The sequence below is a fragment of the Cavia porcellus genome, unplaced genomic scaffold (assembly GCF_034190915.1).
Source record: "Cavia porcellus strain 051 isolate PalLab524CR breed Dunkin Hartley unplaced genomic scaffold, mCavPor4.1 scaffold_29, whole genome shotgun sequence".
NCBI classification, from domain to species: Eukaryota; Metazoa; Chordata; class Mammalia; order Rodentia; family Caviidae; genus Cavia; species Cavia porcellus.
The window spans coordinates 2,064,116-2,072,501 of NW_026947512.1; the positions used below are offsets into that span (position 1 = coordinate 2,064,116).

The 8,386-nt window shown below is 42.8% G+C and overlaps 1 long non-coding RNA gene across 1 annotated transcript; it reads left to right on the forward strand.

Annotated features, from left to right (window-relative positions):
- Positions 1-1,258: 1,258 nt before the first annotated feature.
- LOC134473908 (uncharacterized) lies at positions 1,259-6,672 on the forward strand. The gene is made up of 2 exons (XR_010044390.1): positions 1,259-1,398; positions 6,062-6,672. It is a non-coding gene; the product is annotated as an uncharacterized LOC134473908 (long non-coding RNA).
- The last annotated feature ends 1,714 nt before the right edge of the window (positions 6,673-8,386 follow it).

Below are 8,386 nucleotides of genomic sequence, written 5' to 3' on the forward strand. Positions count from 1 at the left end.
GAGTATGCACAATAGCGGTGCCTGTAGAGAAAAGGAGGTATTTCTCCCATGAGCCCCCAGGAAGCTGGTCTCTGGGGAGGGGTTCAGAGGATGAAGAGGTCGTGGCACCTCTGGTTTCCAGCTTTGTGAGGGCTGAATGATATTTTGATTCTGAGCCTAGTCCATGTAGTCCCAGTGAACCCTGATGTATGTGCATATTTCTTCAAGATAAGTGCCTGTGTTGGCTGCCCCAATGTCACAGCAGCAAAGAAAAATGACTCAAAAACTATTTTAGGTAAAAGCATGCTCAGAGACAGTGAAGAAATGTCTCGATGTGACTCATCAAAGGGGCTATTAATAGGCAGGAGATGAGAGAGACAGGAGAACTGAATCTCATTTAGTTTCAGCCTCTCCCTTTATTTATTCTTTCTTTTAAAAACAGAAATCTATAGGTAAAGTTTTTCTGTGGGATTATATTGGTGTTGGGGAGATTACGTGGAGCCCAGCTGGGGAGCAGCCATGGACACTCTGCTCCCTCCCAGAGCCCAAGGGTGAAACAAAGCTGTTCCCCCTGGACACTCACTACTGTCTTTTAAAAATCATTTGTGATTCCTTTGCTGAAAGAAAGTCTAACAAGTTTATAGTTTCAAGAAATCATACTGAGGCATCGTCTGATCTTCATCATGTTATGAAGAAACACTTGAGTGATCAATATCCCTTTCACCTCTCTGAGTGCCTGTTTATTTTGGGGCAGAAATTCTTACTGAAAATCACCTGGCTAAAGGGGAACTTTGGAAACATGTGGGTATTGGGTTGTCTTGGTGGTTGGGTTGGGATGGTCTCAATGTTTAGTGGAAAAGGCAGACTGCTAGACTGTCTGTGAGGTTCTGTCCCTCGCTGAAGAGCTGCGCTGTCCCTTGTGACTCACTGTGGATTCTTGAATATCGAACATGTTTAGGTTGCTCAGAGCCTAAAATTGAGTTCCACATTACACACTAATACAGAGTATTTGCTCCATGATTTTAAATGCATCAAGTTTTCTAGGACTAAAGTTAGAATCAAGGAAAAACTGGGTTTTGTGTTGTTTCAGACTTTACCAAGAGTTTTATGTCTTTTGTATAAAACACATTCCTGCTGACAATCTACTGTGTAATGGAGTTACCACAATCTCTCTCTCTCTCTCTCTCTCTCTCTCTCTCTCTCTCTCTCTCACACACACACACACACACACAGAGAGAGAGAGAGAGAGAGAGAGAGAGAGAGAGAGAGAGAGAGAGAGGCTTGTGCCTGTTTGCATTTATGGCTGTCTTATTTGAAGAGCTTCTGTTTCTGCATGCAACTGTTTGACTTTTCATCCTAGCTTCTATTGTCATCATGCCAAATCTTTGCATCTGCAAACATATGTGATGTCATGATAAGGTATGTTTATTTCTCTTGCTATTTTTATTACATCATCATACTGATTTTTAAAGTTGTGTCTGTGGAGGTGGATGAAATTAATTCCATTTCAGGATATAAAGGGAACATTCTAGAATATTTCTTAGAGGCGAGGCCTTGAGTCCTACCCGTGCCCTGAACCAGGATCAAGATCCCTATTACAGGTTCTGAAATGGCATAAACTCCCAAAGGAAGAGCCAGCTGAGAGTGTTATCAGTAACTAGACTCCCTATTTATGTTCTGCTCCGAGACTTAAATGCTTAAAATAAGCTTCAGGCAGTTTTGAAAATCAACAGTGCGAGGACTGTGGCAGGATCCTCAGGCTCATGGGGAGCTACAGGATCTGTGGCAAACTGGATGGAGCTTGACATCTGCTGACTGTTGGCCCGGAGCGTAGCAGATGCTAGGCCTTCCCATTTTCAGTGGAGGCTGGATATCTGGCAGCTCTATTAGGACAAGGCTGGACTGCTCTGCCAGTGGTAACACTGCTTATGGTACCCAAACACTGAATTCCTTTGCATGTAATAATCATAATAAGAAAGGTCCGCTCAAGGCTGGCCCATCACTTTGTCTACAAGTCAGCCTGTACAAGAGGGAACAGGGTAGGAGAGAAAGCACAGGCTTGCAAAGTCCCAGACTTGGAAGTGGCCTCGCCCAGTTTCAGTACGACTGGTGACTGTGTCCTATGCCTGGGAGGTAAAGGGTATCATTAGCTGGGCAGCCATCACCTGGCTGCAGTTTGGAGGGTCTCTGCCACGATACCTAATTCAGACATTTAAAGTATGTCCTAGGGGCCAGTTCCTAGTTACCGTGTAAACCTGACTTTACAAAAGGACTGCTGATCCTGCCCTGCTAATTTAGTTGGAGATTTTGTTCTACATGTGGAGAAATAATTCAGAATTAAGCATGTAGGAGTAGAAGTAGAAGAAGTAGAAGACCCTTTGGGCAGGGTATATAAATGGGTGGATGCTGGACTTCTCCGAGCAAACACTCTGAGGATGAGCAAGCCACAGACCTTGAGTGTAGACAGCTAGTTTTATTCAAGCCAACTGTCCTACTCCAGGAAACCTCCCAAGCCTGTGTAGGTGCTCCTGTCTCACAAACTTTCCATCAGAGCACCGATCACCCTTGCAGCCACCTGGCCTATGCTTGTTCCCACAGTCTGCAGAGTAATTGACACATTAGGTGCTCAACAATCACTGGATGAATGACTGAAAGAACCCTACGAACAGCAAAAATTCATGTGTTTCTGTGCTGGTGCAAAGTGCGGTCGCAGTATTTTGTTTGGAAGATGGTCTGGTTTTCACATCCAGAAAGCTGAAGTACTCAGGAAAAAGACTACTAGGTTACCTGTGATGCTTCCTGCTGTGAGGGATGAGAGATCACAGTGGAAGGCATGGGCTCAGACAGGCTGACGGGGTGAGGTCTGGGGAGTGTGGAGAGTAAGAAACTGATTGTGGGGCTACTTCAGACACTAACAGAGGTAGCACTGGTCTCACCGCTCACCACGGGAAGTTTTGCATGTGGGATATAGCAAACTTCTGGATGTTCTATGTGCTATTAATTGAAACAACATAGAAATCTAGGAGGAGTTTTCTGGATATTTAGTCCTTTATTATCAACCTTGAAGCATGGGGGAAATGAATATCCTAGAAAAGCATAACACTGTCATTAATTTGCCAGGAAAATAGTGAAACTTCTATAAATATTTTTGTGAGTGAGAGGACATACTAAGGAATGGCTGGCTGACTGTAATTTGTAATGGACTTTTTGAGGAAAGTTTAGGGGATCAATTATGGTTCTGCTCAAGTTAGAAGTTTTGGTTTCTGTCAGATGGTAACCTTTAAAGCCCATCCAGAAAAAGCTGTGGCCTTTGAGGAACAGGGCTCCCCTGCAGAGGAAGAGGAGCTTAAGGAGAAGCTGGGCTACCCCTTACTGGAGACATTGGGCTAGGAAGCACCACACAGGTGGTACCCGTTGGCTCAGGACCTAGTTGGCATTGCACCTTGCCAGTCACACTAGCTAAAGATTTCTCTAGCCTCGGGATGGTGGGCAGTGTCAGCATCTGCTGTGACATCCTCACAGTTCTGAAAGACTGACAAGTATTCAGTTGTTTGCAGGTGTGTAGGACTGCAGGTGTGGCCCAGACAGAGTCAGGCTATGAGGGATGCAGCCTTCATGGCCCAATCAAAGTTTGGCTCTGTCTGAAGATCCCTGGGAAATAAGTCAATATTAGCTGATCAGCCTTGGTCAAGGAAAGGGCTTTCTCTGCAAACCGGAGAGGTCCCTAGAAGTCAAGTGCCAAATTAGGTTACTTGTGTGACAGAAGATAGGGGAAAGAGGCTGAAATTCAGGAGACTTGAACTTTAAATTTAAATTTTATTACTTATTTGTTTACGTTGGGCATGTCAGTGTCCTTCTCTGGGTCTTGTTTTTTGTCCCTGTTTTTCTCCCACTGAACTTGTTGGGGATTCAGGGGCAGAGTCCCTCCCTCTGTGGAGGGTTAATGTCTCGGTGATTTTGACTTTCCTGTATCTCAAAAGTCTGGCATGATGCTCAATAAATATCAAACAGCAATGGTTTCAGGTTCAGAGACCCAAGTCTGAAATATTTTCTACTAAGATCAAGTAGACCACAAATAACTGCAGGGAACAAAGATTCTTTCTCCTGCAGCTCCCAAGAGCAATCAAAGGTAACGAAAATTTGGGATCCAAGAGTTAAAATGAGGATAGGTCTAAAACGTCACCCCTGAATATCTCAGAAGAGGATATTCTTCCAAAGAGGATAATTCAAATAATCCTAATCATGAATGAGGCTGAAAAATGCACTTAGGGAAAGAGATGGGATTCTTTTGCTGAACAAAGATCAGGTGTTTTTGAAATGACTAAGAATAACAAAAATAAAATATCCAAATATACTTCATGAAACAATTAATCAAGAAAATAGAGGTTTCCACTTTGAAAGGTAAGTTAGGCAGAGTTGAAATGTACATATTTCAGGAACACCAGAATGCTTTCTTTCTAGGGGACCTCTAAAGATGAATTTAGCTCAACAAACTCACTTTACAGATGAATAAACCTGGCTCAGAGAGGAGGCTACACTAAAACAAGAAAAATGCATATTCAAAGTTGGCTTCCTCCTCTGAGGAAAGGGATCGGTGGATATGGCTGCCCCAGACATGGGCATGATTGATGAGGTGGGAGGTACGGTTTTATTTTGCTCTGCATCTGTTTCTTGGGAGAGCACTCCTTTCTTTTTCCTGGATCTGTCAGTCATGCTGTAGTCTCTCATGGGTGGGCAGGAGTCACAGGCTGTGCAGTGGTCTCAGGGATTGCTCTGGAGTAAATGTGTGAATCTACACAGAACCAGTCAAAGTCTCTTCTTAGGACTGCTTATACGAATGTTATTTGGATGCTTTTAAAGCTGCTGGGAACATGTAAGCCTGTTTCAGTGATTTCAAAGAGATAGCTGTTTGAAGGAGAGAGAGAATGTGGATACCCTAGAAAGAAAAAAACTCAGATCAGAGATTAAAAACAGATGGTCCTGACCTACAAGGAATCATTTAACAAAGATTCTTTTACTTTAATATGGAGCAAAAGTGATGCACATTCAGTAGAAACCATATTGGTTTCAAATTTGAGAAATTTGGTCTTTTCCGGAGTTAGTGATATGTGGCACAATACTAAATCATGGTGCTGGGCAGTGACCACAGCTTCCCATCAGTCACATGATATCCAATCATTGATCACATTTTCATTAACGAAACAATCAGCAGACTATAGTGTAGTGTGTTGCTAAGCTGTGATGGTAAACTATTGTATTAAGTTCATTTTGATTTATGATATTTTCAATGCATGAAGCATTTATTTGGCTATAATCCCACTGCAACTGTGAAGCATCTGCAGACTGGTAGACAGAGAAGCAATAGATAGGTGAATGTAAGTGAACAAACATACTTACATACATAGAAGCATTGATAGAATCATTTGCTCATTCTTGAGCTAGTTTGAAAGAAGCTTCTATCTCTTGAAAACAAAAAAGGGAAAATTAATAGAGTGGAAACATGTGAGCCTTTGACTTTGTTAATCTAAAGCAAATAAACTGGTGGCAGAAAGAAATTCGAAAACCCAGGGTGGTCTTCTGGCACTTTTCTGTAAACCTCATTGATTTGAATTCATTTTAAATAAAACTTTGGGCCACTTCCAACTAGTTGCTGTTCTCTGAAAGCTCTGGGTTTTTGCCTGCCTTTACGAATGTTATCCTCTCTGCCTTTGGAACCTCCTGCTTCTTTCTTTTAAAGTCTCTTTCTGAGTAACTCCTATTTATCCTGCAAAGCTCTCCTCCATCCATCCCTTATCTATCAATTAGTCAAGGATTTACTGAGTCAAGTCCTGCGCTGGGTGCTAGAGACACAGTGAAGAATGCAACATGCATTTATTTATTTAGTAGGTATTTCTTGAGTGCCAACTATGTGACAGTCACTGCATTAGGTGTGAAGAATCCAGTAGTGAGTGATCAAGACAAGGTTTCTGTCCTTGGGGAGCTTATTGTATTGAGATGTGAAGGAATTCATTTAGGGGTGGCACATGCCCGCCTGGAACTAATCTCAATCCTTCTTGATGCTATTTCTTGTGTTTTTTGCTAGATAATAAGGAATGGGAGGAAAGAGACTGCGTCTTTTGTTGCCTGTCTCCACATGTGATACAAGGCCTGAGGACATGCTGCCTGCCCTGAGACCATCAGTCCCGCCTTATTCATGGAAGTCGCTACACAATTAGGTGAAGAGGAGGAACTGCGCTTCTCCAAGTCCTGGTGAACTCTGCAGTAGTGGGTGGAAGGAGGAATTTAATGAGCTTTAAAAGAAGACAATAAGGAAGATACAAAGACATGGCCATCTGGACTTAAGCTGTTTGTGAGAATGTAAGCCTGGTCCCAGAAAACCCTTGGTTAAACTCAGAAAGGAAGCCAAGTAGGCTGAATTTGCAACAAAAACTGTTTGGCAGAATCCTTGGGCAAGGCTGTGAGAATCAGTGCTGTCCACAATACTGCTGTGGATTCCTTCAGGTCACAGCAGGAGCACTCGGTGGCTGAGCAAGGTGGCAAGCCATTGCAGATGGAGGAGATCCTAGAAGTCGAGTCCCTGGGAGTAAAGAAGGGGCCAAAGCTCCTATGATTGGAGAACTATGGTGCCTTGGAAGCAAGGTTATAGAGATGGAGGAGTTCACCTTGTTCAAACTTTCTGTTTAGATGGGAAAATTGAGATCCAAAAAGGTTAAGTGGCCTGATCATAGTCAAACAACTAGTCAGCTCCAAGTTCCCTTGACTTAACACCCAGTTCTACACCTTCAGGTAGGGTATGGGAATCCTTGGTGGTATCCCAATATACATAGACACTTTTCAAGATTGATATCTGATTCTCCTCCATTTTTCTCTCTTTTCTTCCCTCCCAAGATGACCTGAGCATCTGTGCTTCCCAGAGGCTGGGAGAGGCACCCAGGCTCACATGCTGCATAACAGACAGGTAACTGTTGGCCAGTGTGTGCAGGCAGGGCACGTGTGTACTCTAAGTGCACAGGGGTCACTTAACTGTGCTGGGGGTGTTGGGGATCCCCTTCTGGAGGAGGCAATGCTTATAATGAGTCTTAAAAATAAGTAGGACCTAAGTGTGTGGTAGGCTGTAAGCAGCTAAGGGAGATACCAGCACTTTGGAGCAGATAACTGGAGACAGTGTGAAGAATGGATTTAAGGGGAGCAGAGATTGGCAGACAAGGAGGCAGTCGCTGAAGATAGAGGTTATGAGGTTATAGGTTTGCAAGTGGTAGACAAGCAGGAAGGAAATGTTTAAAAAAATATGTAACAGGTCCCACCTGCAAACCTGAGGATAGGTGGTGGTAGTGGTGAGATGTTGGACAGAAGGAAGAGCAAGGCCGAGTCCTCAAGTTTACTTCCTTCATCCCGTCCTGATGACTCCTGTGAGAAGTGCTAGGCTGCTAACTGTTGTGTCTATGTGAGCAACCTTCTAGCTCCTCAAACTTAAAAATGCTACTTGATTTTCCACAAAATGATCTTCATTCTCTTGTTTTAATTGTTCCTGCTGTGGTTTGAATGTGTATCCCAACAGTTCATTCACTGAAACTTAATCACTGAATTTATATGTTAATGGTACTTTATTACTCAGCCTTTGGAAGGTAATTGTATGTGATGGGGTAATGACAGTGGCGCCCCATGATGGCATTAGTGGTCAAATAGGAAGCAGAAGAAGAAAGAGGGGGAGGAGGAGAAGGAGGAGGAGGAGGAAAAGGAAGAGAAAGAGGAGGAGGAGGAGGAGGAAAAGAGAGAAGAAGAAGAAGAAGAAGAAGAAGAAGAAGAAGAAGAAGAAGAAGAAGAAGAAGAAGAAAAAGAAGAAAGAGAAGAGAAAGAAGAGAAAGGAGAAGAGGAAGAGGAGGAGGGGAAAGAGGAAGGGCAGAAAAAGAGGGAAGAAAAAGGAGAAGAAGAAGAAAAACAGGACAAGGAAGAGGAGGAAGAAAGAAGGAGAAGGGACATCTATCTAGCATTTTTGCTCTGCCTCACCATGGACTGCCCTTGACCATTTTCTGATGAAGCAAGAAGGCCCTTACCAGGAGCAGGTGTCACACTCTTAGGCTCACCAGCCTCCAGAATCATGGGCTAAATAAATCACTATTCTTTATAAACTATCTAGCCTGTTTCAGGTTTTTATTTTTTATACTAGAGAGACAATATGATATTTATAAATGTGAGTTTGATTTATTTCACTTATGACTATGGTCTTAAATTGCCTCCATTTACCTATTAAAGCCTCAAGATTGTCCTTTTTTATAGCTAGTAAGATTTTAAATATATTTAAATACTGTAATATGAAAGGGAAAGAAAGTTTGATCATTCACTGTGTATAAACATCAACAATTTGAAGTGTAGCTGGTCTATCCTGCACCCTGAAATCTGGTTAGCT